The sequence below is a fragment of the Dasypus novemcinctus genome, chromosome 24, assembly GCF_030445035.2.
Source record: "Dasypus novemcinctus isolate mDasNov1 chromosome 24, mDasNov1.1.hap2, whole genome shotgun sequence".
In the NCBI taxonomy this organism is placed as follows: domain Eukaryota; kingdom Metazoa; phylum Chordata; class Mammalia; order Cingulata; family Dasypodidae; genus Dasypus; species Dasypus novemcinctus.
Window position 1 is genome coordinate 28417341 of NC_080696.1, and position 11717 is coordinate 28429057.

The following is an 11717-nucleotide window of genomic DNA, read 5'->3' on the forward strand; positions in this document are numbered from 1 at the left end:
TCTGCCACCCCCTTTGCTGCAGGCTGAGGGTCAGGGAGCAGGGGGAGGTGCAAACGAACTGATGACCCTTGGTCTCAAAGTCAGAAACCCAGATTCCTCAGGTTCCTGTGAAAGGAGAGAGCCACCCCCACAGCCCAAATGGGCTCACCTGCTCCAGGCACCCCAAAAAGAAGGAGGCCAGAGCTCACAGGTCATAAACACAGGGCTAGGAACCAAAAGAGCCACTGCACTGCTCAAAGGGTCATACTTTCTCCCCACAGCACTAGGCCAGGACCAGCACTGATGTCTGAGAGGGGGTTAGTGTGCAAGGCCCCAGGAAGCCCCAGGGAGCCCTGGGAAACCATCCCCCAGATGGCATAGCAGTCTCAATGTCCTGACAGGGATATAACCATAATTCCACCTGCTGGGCACTGATCCAGGCTCTTCCAGCCCTTTGTGACAATAAGTCAACAGTGGCACTGTGGGGGCAGAGCCCACCCAGGCTGGAATCTGGGCTGAGCCCCCAATGCCCACTCAGGCCCTGCAGTAGCCCTATGAAGCTGTCCACTGTCTCCTCCTACCACTTCCCATGACCCCATGAAGCCTGTTGTCTCCATTTCACAGATGAGGACACAGAGGCACTGAAGGGTGCAGTGCTCAGCCAGGGCCCTCTTTCTCTCTCTAGCAGCCAGCACAGTCCCCCATGACCACCTCTAGCCCACCTTGCTTCTTCTCCAGCTGCACTGGGCCAACAGTGAAGGGCTGGGCCACAGGCACCCCTGTTCAGACAGAGGACAGGCTCACAGGAGGACAGTTCCCCTCCACTCCTTCTGGCCCATTCCTGGACGCCCTCTGGGATGGCTATTTGCATCTGACTGCCCTCAGCTGGAATCCCAGCCCTGCCACCTCCTGGCTGTGTCTCTGGCCAAGTCACCCTCCTCTCTGAAGCTCCATTTCCTCCCCTGTGAAATGGGGCAGCAACAGAACCTCCCTCCAGGAAGGTGGAATTAGGTGACCTGTTGTGTGTACAGGGGCTGCCAGTCAATCCTCTCCAAGGCAGGCCCCTCAACAGCCCCAAGCCCTGCCAAGCTGCTGGTGCCTGGCCAGGGAAACACAGGGGTCTAGGGGCCACAGCTCTGCCTCCTCTCCAGCCTCAACTCTCCTCCACCTCCAGCCAATCCTGCCCAGCCTCATGGCCCTGCTCAGAGTTCACGCCCCCATAGCACACACCCCCAGCTCCAGTGGCGTCCTTCTCAGCACCCACCCTCACAAGCACTCACAACTCCATGAGGCCCCCTGTCTTGTAATTGTGTGTGTGTGTGACCTGCAGGCTGTGGAAGCAGGTGAGGCTTGTTCTAACACATCTGCTACTTACCAGGTGTGCAACCGGGGCAAGTTACTTGGAACCTCCAGTTCTCTTAGTTCATTGATGCCCAAAAGAAGAGCAGAACAACACCTACCACAGGGCTTATTTCAAGGACAAAAGGAACAAGGGGATTTAAACACTCCTTTTTCCCCACAGGATGGAACTTCTCTGGACCTCCTAACAGTCAGGGAGCCCAGGCCTGGGTGGCTCTTGACAACATGCACTGAGGCAGGCCCAGAGGACAAGCATACCTGGTCCTGGGCCAGGTCACGGCCAAACAGCCAGACCCATTGCCAGATGTGTGCTTCCTCTGTGAAGGGGGCCAGCCCCCCACCACATACACACACTTGGACAAATGCCCAGGGCCCACAAGACAGCTCAGTCCACCTTTGCCCCAGAGGTCTCCACCCCAGAGCAGCTGGGCACTGGACTCTGGAACCCACAGAAGCTTGGTTTGGTTCATAGGTCACCTGGAATCCCAGTCATTTCCTGTGGGCAAAACACCCAAATCCCACCTGGGGTAGGCACAGTCCCACAGCCCCAGCAGTCCAAGGCTCAACTGTGCCCACCACTCACCCCCTAACAAGGCAGGTGATGAGCCCACACCTGGCACAGAGCAAGCACTCATAACAGGCTTCCACAGCAGAGGCTGCAGCAGATGCCACTCAAAGGGCCTGTGAGGTCCCTTTCTTCCCTCATCCGGAGAGTCCAGCATCTGTCCCATCCCACTGACAGACACTGACTTAGGTGACAAGAGCCTGCCCAAAGCCAAGCTCCTCTACCAGAGGCTCCCTCCACAGTTCTAGAACTGCCTGCGAGGAGAGGGCACGGTTCTGAAACACCTAAGCTTAACTACAGGGCACCACCAACCATCTGAGAGAGTTAAATTACCTCATTAACCCACAGGTGTTCAAGCCTCAGGGGTCACAGCTGCCACAAAACACTCCTGGAGGTACAAGTACCCAGGGCTGGTGGCCTGTCCTGGCTGCTCTGCCACACTTCTGGCTCTAATCTACTCAGGCTCTAAGCTGGGCCCTCTCTGAACATCAAATTTCAAGTCCTTCTGAGAATTTAGGATTCCAATATCCTTGGCCTCCAAGGCCTTTCAGAGCCATAAGTTCATGTTTTTATCCAATGCTGACTGGGCACCTGATGTGTACCTTCTCAGGTGAGACAGTGAGAGGACTCAGCTTGCACAGTCCCTCATGGGGAGATGGAGACAGCCTCGCTGACAGTGATGACACCACAATCACCATAAGAACAGAGAGAGCACAAGGGGAGCAAGGAGCACAGGCCACGGAGTAGGGAAGTCTCCCTGGAGGAGTCAGAGGAAGCTGCCCAGGGAAGCAGCACTTGAGCTGGGACCTGAAGGAGGACTTGTGGGTGTTGGGGGACAAGTGAGTAGGGGATGGCTTTGCAGGTACAGGGTAGGGTGGAGGTGTCTTGTTTGCCAGGGGAGGGCTGGAGGCCAGGGGAGGAGACAATGAGGAAGAGTGTGGTCATGGAGTTCTGATCTCGGCCTCCTGTGGATGGCTCTCCTCCCCGGAAGCAGCCAGGCCTTGCTGGGACACTCAGGGGCAAGCTCTGGGTCAGAGCAAGTGGAGGTCAATCCCTATTCTGCCACTTCCCCACTGGCTGTCCCTGGGTAAGTCACTTATTTCTCTGAACCTCAGGCTCCTTCCTGTTCAGTGAAATGGAAATAATTTTCCCACCTCGCAAGGTCTTACTAGGATTAAGCTGAAGCAGCACACTGAGGTACCTGGCACATAGTAACTGCTCAGTAAACACCTACAGCATTAGCATTGTTCTTCTGGGAAGGCCTTCAGGCCATGGGGGCAGGGTCTGTCAGAGGGCAGGAGGAGGGACAGAGGAGAGGGGGTGGCTGCCTGGAGATGCTGACCCCTCCCACTCCAGACATTGGGAGCCAGGTGCCAGGTAGGCATGCCGGGCTGGCATTTGCCATGAATGTGTGCTGACTGTGTTACTGAGGAGCCTCCAATTGCTGCCCAAAGTGTCCTGACACCTTTTCAGAAAAGAAGCCGAAGAATGCCCTCTTCCCTCCACACGTGGAAAGCCTGCCCATCCCCACCCTTCAGGAAAGCTCCATTCCAGGGAAGGCTGGGCAGGGAGCTGCTCACTCAGAAGCGCCCTATGCTAATCCCGCCTCCTACAAAAAGAATTCAAATTTATTTCCTCCCCTCACTCAGGCCTCCAGGGAACTACGGTTCAAGGGCCTGGAAATCCTAGGGCTGCCAATCCCTGGCTGCCCTGTGACCTGGGGAGGGAGCTGCGTGCATTGACTTTTTGGGACTCAGTTTCCCCAAATATGAAGGGGTACTGGTGGAATCGCGAATGGTGGCATTCTGCACTCAGCAAGGCAATTGCTCCCCTCCTAAATCCCCAGCTCTTACTGGAGGGGCTGACTGCTGAGAACGCTGAAGTCATTATCGCATGGAGAAGGGAGCGGTCTTTGCAGGAGAAAATGACAACCCTGAGACCGCAGAGGAGGGGGCTCTTGCCTGCTGCCATCTGGGAAGACCCATCAGTGAGGGAGTACCTCACGCCCAGCGGTGGGAGGCCCCACCCACACCTTCAGCCAAGCCCCTTCAGACAATTCCAGGCACCCCACCCAGCCCAAAGCGCTCCAACTGGGGTGCCCCGGGAGAGGCAGTGGCCCGCCTCCCTCTTACCTGCGGGTGGATTCAGGGGCCTCCACCCAACGGGTTCCCCGCGGGTGTGCAAGGACTTGGGGTGGAGCGGGGAGGTGCGGGAAGACCGAGGCTTCAGGAGCCCCCACTCCAGGGGAGCCCCTCCCAGGCAGGAAGGTCCCCCTAGCCCAAAGGCTGGGCCTGCAGTGACGGCCCGGGTCTCCCCACACCCTGAGCCCACGCTCCCTGCGACGGCCTGAGGCCCTGGGGCGGGTTTCCAGGAAAGACGGGGACTAACGGGCCATGGAGAGGAAGGCCACGGAGAAGAGAGGAAGACCGGACAGAATAGACAGCCCGACAGAGGGAGGGAGACACGGAACGCCGCCAGGACGCAAGCGTGTGGCGCAGGTCCAGGGACCAAAACCAGAGACGGAGACACTGGGGGGGGGGGGGGGGGGCAGAAAAGACCTGGAGGCGGGCGCTCGGTGCAGGGGGGCGGCAAGAGGGGGACACAGGCTCAAGGGACATCAGGTACACAGACGGACACAAACCCAGAGGCAGACACAGAGGGGGACTGGGAAGGACGCACAGCGACGTCACAGATACACACGGGGACAGACACGCCCAGAGGCGGGCTCGCGCACAGGAGCCGCGTAGGCGCTCTTCCCGCCGCCCGCCCGGGCCCTGCCGCCGCCCTCCCGAGGCCGCAGGCGGAGGCGCCGCCCCTGGCCGGGGCAGCGGGGCTGCTGGAGCTCCTCGCCCCCCAACCCCGCGGCTCGGCGGCGGGAGCGGCGCACGGCCAGACGGGCGCAGAGGCGCGGGGGACACTAGTGAAACCGCTCAGATTCACTTTTTAAGTTAAGTTCTCGGTTTGAGGTCTTAGGATATTTTAAATAGGATAAAATCAAAGTCCTAAACTACAGAAATGAGAGCCTATGGATATATTGCTTGGGTGGAACTTTTAAGTACTCCTCACTTAGAGATCAGGATAAAATGGAAATTGTGGGAGCTGAAGGAAAAAGAAAGAAAAGATTGTGAATTACAGACATGAACTATGATTGTCATGGGCCTTACAGGACTTAAGAAAAAAGCGTTTCTGCTTATTTTTTAAAAATTTTTTTCTCTGGTTTAAAATTTTTTTAATTTGATGTTTATTTTAGGGAGAGGCAGGTAAGCAATTTTTAAAAATCTAAATTATCAATATTGTCACTAAACTTGCACATATGTGCTTGCCCAAGAACTCATTTTACATTAAAAAATATTTTAAAACTTTTGCAATAAAATGTCAGGTTCCATGGGGTGACATCATTAAATGTAAATACATGTACATGTATAAAATAGTGTATAAATAGTATCTAACGGGAAGCAGACTTGGCCCAATGGATAGGGAAACCGCCTACCACATGGGAGGTGCATGGTTCAAACCCCAGGCCTCCTTGACCCGCGTGGAGCTGGCCCATGCGCAGTGCTGATGTGCACAAGGAGTGCCCTGTCACACAGGGGTGTCCCTGGCATAGGGGAGCCCCACGTGCACGGAGTGCACCCGGTAAGGAGAGCTGCCCAGCGCTAAAGAAAGTGCAGCCTGCCCAAGAATGGCACCACACACACAGAGAGCTGACACAGCAAGATGACACAACAAAAAGAAACACAGATTCCGGGTGCCGCTGATAAGGATAGAAGTGGTCACAGAAGAGCACACAGCGAATGGACACAGAGAGAAGACAACTGGGGGGGGGGGGAGGATGGGAAATAAATAAATAAAAATAAATAAGTCTTTAAAAATAAATAAATAGTATCTATGCATACTATTTTATAATCTATTTTCTCCATTAAACAATATACTGTGTACCTTTGCCCATTGCAAAATGTATCTACCTACCACCTATCATCTATCTGCAACTATCTAACTATCCATCTATGTTTATGTATGTGTATTATTAATACTTGGAAAGTATTCTATTATAAAATATGCTATATAATGATTTGTCAAACAAATATTCTAATGTAGGACATGACAATTTTTCTTTTTTTACAATTACATATAGCACTTCAACAAACTCTCATATGAACAATGTTGCATGATGGCATGATACTTTTCAAAAATATCTCTACTGTTTTCTTCAGGAATGTACCAAGAGACAGTGTAAAAAGAGTTTATTCTACCACACCATTGCCAACAGAAGAATTAAATTTCATTTTTGTGTATATTTCAGATGACAAAGATATTCAATTATTATTTAACATGTTTGATTGTTCACCAGTTTTAATATATTTTCTATGCATAGTGGTACCTAAATATCTCAGACAGTTCCTTTTCTTAACTTGAACACTTTTTCCTGCTGGGTTGTACAGCTCTTCTCTGTGGTTTGTATGTTAGCTTTCTGAATTGATAATATAAAAATTTAAATAGCATGTCTGTAGTAAATATTTTCTTTATGTTTTGTTTTTAGGCTTTTAACTGTGTTTTATATTTATGTAATAATTTTACATTTGGGTTGTAACCAAAAATTCTTTTTTGTTTGGTTTTTATGTTCACGATCTCACTTTTTTCTTTCACTGAAAATCCTTTCTTGTGTGGTTTTCATGTTCACTATCCCAATTTTTTTCTACCTACATTCTTTAAAATGACTTGAACAGCACTAAATGTTTGACTCCCTCATTCCTTTACAGCCTCTCCTTGCTGAAAATTCCTGCTGCTCACTTTACTATCTGAAAATATTGAATTGATTCCAATTTATGACATATCTTTTTTTTTTAGGAGATAAGGGCATCAAACCTGGTACTTCACACATGCAAAGCAGGCAATCAACCACTGAGCTACTCCCACACCCCCAAAAAGCTCTTTCTAAATATCCAGTCCTTGATCACAGTTTCTTTCTGTCTGACACTCCCTTCCCCCACTCTCTACCAAGCTCATCCCACTCATCGTTTGCTGATCCTGATGATTTCTACACAAAATCCATCACCACTTTACTCCTTAACTTATTGAAACCCAATTTGTTTGAGAAAGTAATGTGACCAGACTTAAATGCTCAATTATCTATCTAACTTGGAGCTAGAGGTAGCCCAGTTTTCGACAAAAAAAGTATAGGAAATCTGTGGGATTTAACCTTTATTGTTAAAATTCTTAAAAATGGAGAGAATATATATTTCTCCCTGTAGTTGACTGTTTCTTCTTGCCTGGAACAAAAGCATGATGCCTGGTAGTAAAAATGTCATTAGGTAATCTTAGGGCAAATGTATGTGAATGAAGACTTATGCTCAAGATGTCATGGGAGAAGGAGAGAAGACTGGGGCCTATTTTATTCATTGAGTTCCAAACCATTTTTTACTCTTCCTTGTTCTGGTCTGTGCAGGGGAAGCTGATCCCTATGGACTGTGTCTCCCTTATTCAATCTGGTTGCTTGCTGAATTGTAGTAAGGATTCATGTTTGAAAGCACCAGAAGATCAGAATGGTGAGAAAACTTGGGAGGAAGAGAAGAGTATTTTCCCCTGCTTTCTCTTTGCTTAAACATATCACATTCCTGAGAGTAGCTGCATCCCTTCAAGATGTGCCAGGCAACACTCCCCACAGTTCCCAATCTCTTTTGACTTCTAAACACTTTTCCTTCCCTTGTCCTTCCAAGCCAAGGGGTGGTCACAAGCTGTTCTCTTTGTTTACACTCTCTGTGCCTTGCCATCCCTTCTTTATTGTCACATCTCTAGAGTAGCCTTCACCCTAACACCAGGGATGACCTTTCTTACCTGCTAGAATCCCACCTGCTGCTTAAATGATACTAGCGGTGCCACTGAGCCAGCATGCCAGCACTTCAGCAGCCCTCCAGTCTCCTTGGTGCCTTAGAAGTACAACTCATTTCTGTTGGCCAGAGTTCCTCATACCTACCCCAAATTTCATTCTTTCATTCTTCAGGTTTTATATTTATTTTAGTCTGCTAAAAATGGCTGGGAACATTATACCAAGCATGTGTTGGTGTTTATAATGTGAATTTATTAGGTTAAAAATTTACAGTTCTGAGGTCATGAAAGTTTCCAAATCAAGGCATCATCAGAGAAGCTGTCTCACACCAGCTCCAGCTGTGGGTGGTCAGGCACATGGCAGTGTGTGATGGCAGCTCTGTCTAGATCAAGGCATCAAGCCAGGCTCCCTCCCTGAGCATTTACTTTTCTATTTCTTTAGTTCTACCTCTTACCATGCTTGTAGCCCCTCAATTTTAGAACATAACAGTGCTTTTAGACTTCATTTTGTCCTTTCAGTTCTTTTCACCTTCTATCCTCTTTTCAATGAGGATGCAAATTTATATGATTTCCATATCTACATGTAATCAAAATGGTCAATTTTCTGATTTCATATTTGCACAAGATAGCAGCTAAAGCTGCCCTTCTTACCACATTTCTACATTTCATTCTCCTATATATGTTTTCTGTCCTTTGGGTTTACTGAAACAGAATTCACAAAGTTTGCAATCATCTTGTAACAGGAAATCCAATGGGTTTGCCTCATTTCTATTCTGCCTCATTGTTATTAATAATGAAATATATTAATCACTGTGCTTCTATTCTTTAAATTCTGACCATAATGGAATTCTTACCAGTTTTAATTCTTCCTCCATTAAGACAGATTTCTCTTTTCTATATTGAATTTTATTCTTTCTTCTCCTTATTATTGTCATTTCACAGATTACAATATCTCCTTTCATGGTTCAGTTTTGAGATATTATAATTGTCCTGTATGACATAAAATGAAAGTTACAGGCCATTATACATTTTGTCATAACCTATAAAATTGTGCATGGCAGAGTGTAAACTCCAATGTAAACAGTAGTCCACAGTTAGTAACAATGTGTTCTTCAATTGTAATGCATGTACCACACCAATGAAAGATATTGTTAATGGGGGAAAGTGTGGGAGTGGGAGGGGGTGGGATATATGTGAATCCCTTATATTTTCTATTAACATTTATGTAATCTAAAGCTTCTTTAAAAATAAAAAAACCTGCTTTCTTCTCTTTTATGTCAATTCTTATCAAAATTTTTACTCAATCACATGACTTCAATTCATTGCTCCCGATCATGAGTTTATCTTCAGTTCTTTTCAGCAGTTTTTATTATGAAATTTTATTATAAATTATACTAGTATGTCTGTTTTTATGTATACATATTCTAATGTCACCTTTCACTCAACATATCTAGCCATCAGTCCAAATTCCCACCACCAAAGTTTTTTGATGACTGCCTTGAAAATAGTGTATAACATTCTCCAGGCTGCTGAACTGAAAATGTAGCTTCATATTTGACCCCAACTTCTACCTCCTGTATCTCCAATAATCCCATCCTACTGCCATCACTTTATATCAGATCCTAAAAATTCACAGAAATATGATTCTATCATATTTCTTCCAAGATAAAAACATGCAGCAGCTTCCCAGTTTATGAAATATTTAAATCATTACTGTTTTAATGTATGTATTCCTCTGTGAACTTCTGAGGTTTTTTGTGTTTAGCAGTCATTCTGTATTTATGACACACTGACTTTTATATCTACTGTTTTCCTATATTACAGTTAGCCTTACCATGCATAATATAAGAATCTTGCAGGAAAGAGCAATAAAAAATGTTTTAAAGGCCTATAGCCAAGATTTAGGTAGAAAGCAGGTATTTTTCCATCTCTCTGCTTTCCTTTCTCTACAAGCTCTTTCCTGCCAAACTCATTTACATAAGGGTGTCTGTTATCACCTCCTAATCAGAACATTCAAAAACACGTGCAAACACACACACTTCATGCTTATCCTCCAGTCTCACATTTTCCCTTCACTTAATTCACTCTAAAAATAAAAGTCAAATATTGTCTTTGTCTTTTATTTTTATCAAAAGATTGTTGTCTTCTGACTCAATATTGTGTCCTGCCAAAATTAAGTTCTTTTTTTAGCACAAAATAATACTGAAAATTTTATTAATATTTAATAACAATAACTCAACTATTTTTTCAGTTTTTATGAAGTTTTTGTGGTAAAGATTAACTAATTTCAAAAGTATTCATGTAAACCAATCAGATACTAATAAAGCTTTTACAAAGAGCTTCTCAAATCTTTTTTTTTTTTAAATATTTATTTTTATTTATTTAATCCCCTCCCCTCCCCCGGTTGTCTGTTTTCTGTGTCTTTTTGCTGCGTCTTGTTTCTTTGTCCGCTTCTGTTGTGGTCAGCGGCACGGGAAGTGTGGGAGGCGCCATTCCTTGGCAGGTTGCTCCCTCCTTCGCACTGGGCGGCTCTCCTTATGGGTGCACTCCTAGCGCCTGGGGCTCCCCTACGCGGGGGACACCCCTGCGTGGCAGGCACTCCTTGCGTGCATCAGCACTGCGCATGGGCCAGCTCCACACGGGTAAAGGAGGCCCGGGGTTTGAACAGCGGGCCTCCCATGTGGTAGACGGATGCCCTAACCACTGGGCCAAAGTCCGTTTCCCTTAAATCTTTTTAATATCTACTTTCCTTCTTGGGTTGAACAGTAGTATTACTATGATAATATTACATGTTCTTATTCTTATTAAAATTAGTTGTTTTCGGGATTAATGGTTATTAGCAAATCCTGATTTTTATTATCTGCTAAGATAGAGAGAGACATGATATTTAAAGTTATTTTTCAGATGCTTGTGAACTGTTTGAGGGGAATGGGTGTAGCTCAGTGGTTGAGCGCCTGCTTCCCAAGTACGAGGTCCCAGGCTCGATCCCCAGAACCTCCTAAAAAAAAAGTAATCTTTAGTCTCCAGCTGAACTTTGTACTATAAGGTTTTTTATTTTTATGATATTTACATAATAAATATTAATCTTAATCACTAAGTTCTTCTTTGTCACTGAAATATGTGCTTTTCTTTATCCTTGGGCATCTTGAATCATCTGAGGTTGAGGGGTCCCCTGAACTGGGTTTCCATCTTTTCTGTTCTTCTTCAATTTTGGCTTTCTGGAAAGCTATGGTCTGACCGAGACTGTCAAGAGCAGGATCTTCCCCTTCATCTTCACTTTCTTCTACTTCCTCAATTTCTTCTCCTGGTTCAGGAATTTTCTTTTTTTCCTTTTTCTCTTTCTTCTTTGGAGGTTCACGTGCTCCCAGCATATTTTTAGGACAGGCATAACTTAAGTGCCCACTTTCTCCACATTCATAACACTTAGATTTATCAAAGTAGTTTCGCCTTCGGATGAACTCTTCCATTGTCAGTAGCAATGCTTGCTTTTATCACTCTACCAACTAACTGTTTGTTGTTTATTGCTCTTGTACAGTTTTGAGCAGATTCTTTAATCCAAAAATAAAATAAATGCAACCCCTTTACTCTTCCTGGTATCTTTATCTTTCATTATAGTAACCTTTACAACTTTGCCAAACTTGGAAAATATCCGATATAACTCATTGTTTGTTAGGGAAAAGGGTAAGTTGGATACATACACTATACTTTTACTTGGAGCCAATCCACCACACATTCCTTCAGGTGAGTCTTGTCCGAGAGACCAGAAGAGTGTGAGCCCTCGGCCCAGCTGGGGCTCAACCCCGACTATTTCTCGCCCCAGGCGGCAGCTCTGGCATCCCGAGTCCCCGGAGAGTGCAGGCGCCCAAGTCAAGAAGATGACAGCGCCTCCGTCTCTTCTTTACTGCAGTCGGGACGCGCCTCGGATGCGGTCAGAGCCCCCGACCGGAGGCGGGCCCAGGAGCGCGCGTAACAGTTCTTCATGAATGAA

The 11717-nt window shown here is 46.5% G+C and overlaps 1 pseudogene; it reads right to left on the reverse strand.

Annotated features, from left to right (window-relative positions):
* Nucleotides 1-10721: 10721 nt before the first annotated feature.
* On the reverse strand, nucleotides 10722-11462 carry LOC101443465 (zinc finger CCHC-type and RNA-binding motif-containing protein 1 pseudogene; annotated as a pseudogene).
* Nucleotides 11463-11717: the final 255 nt, after the last annotated feature.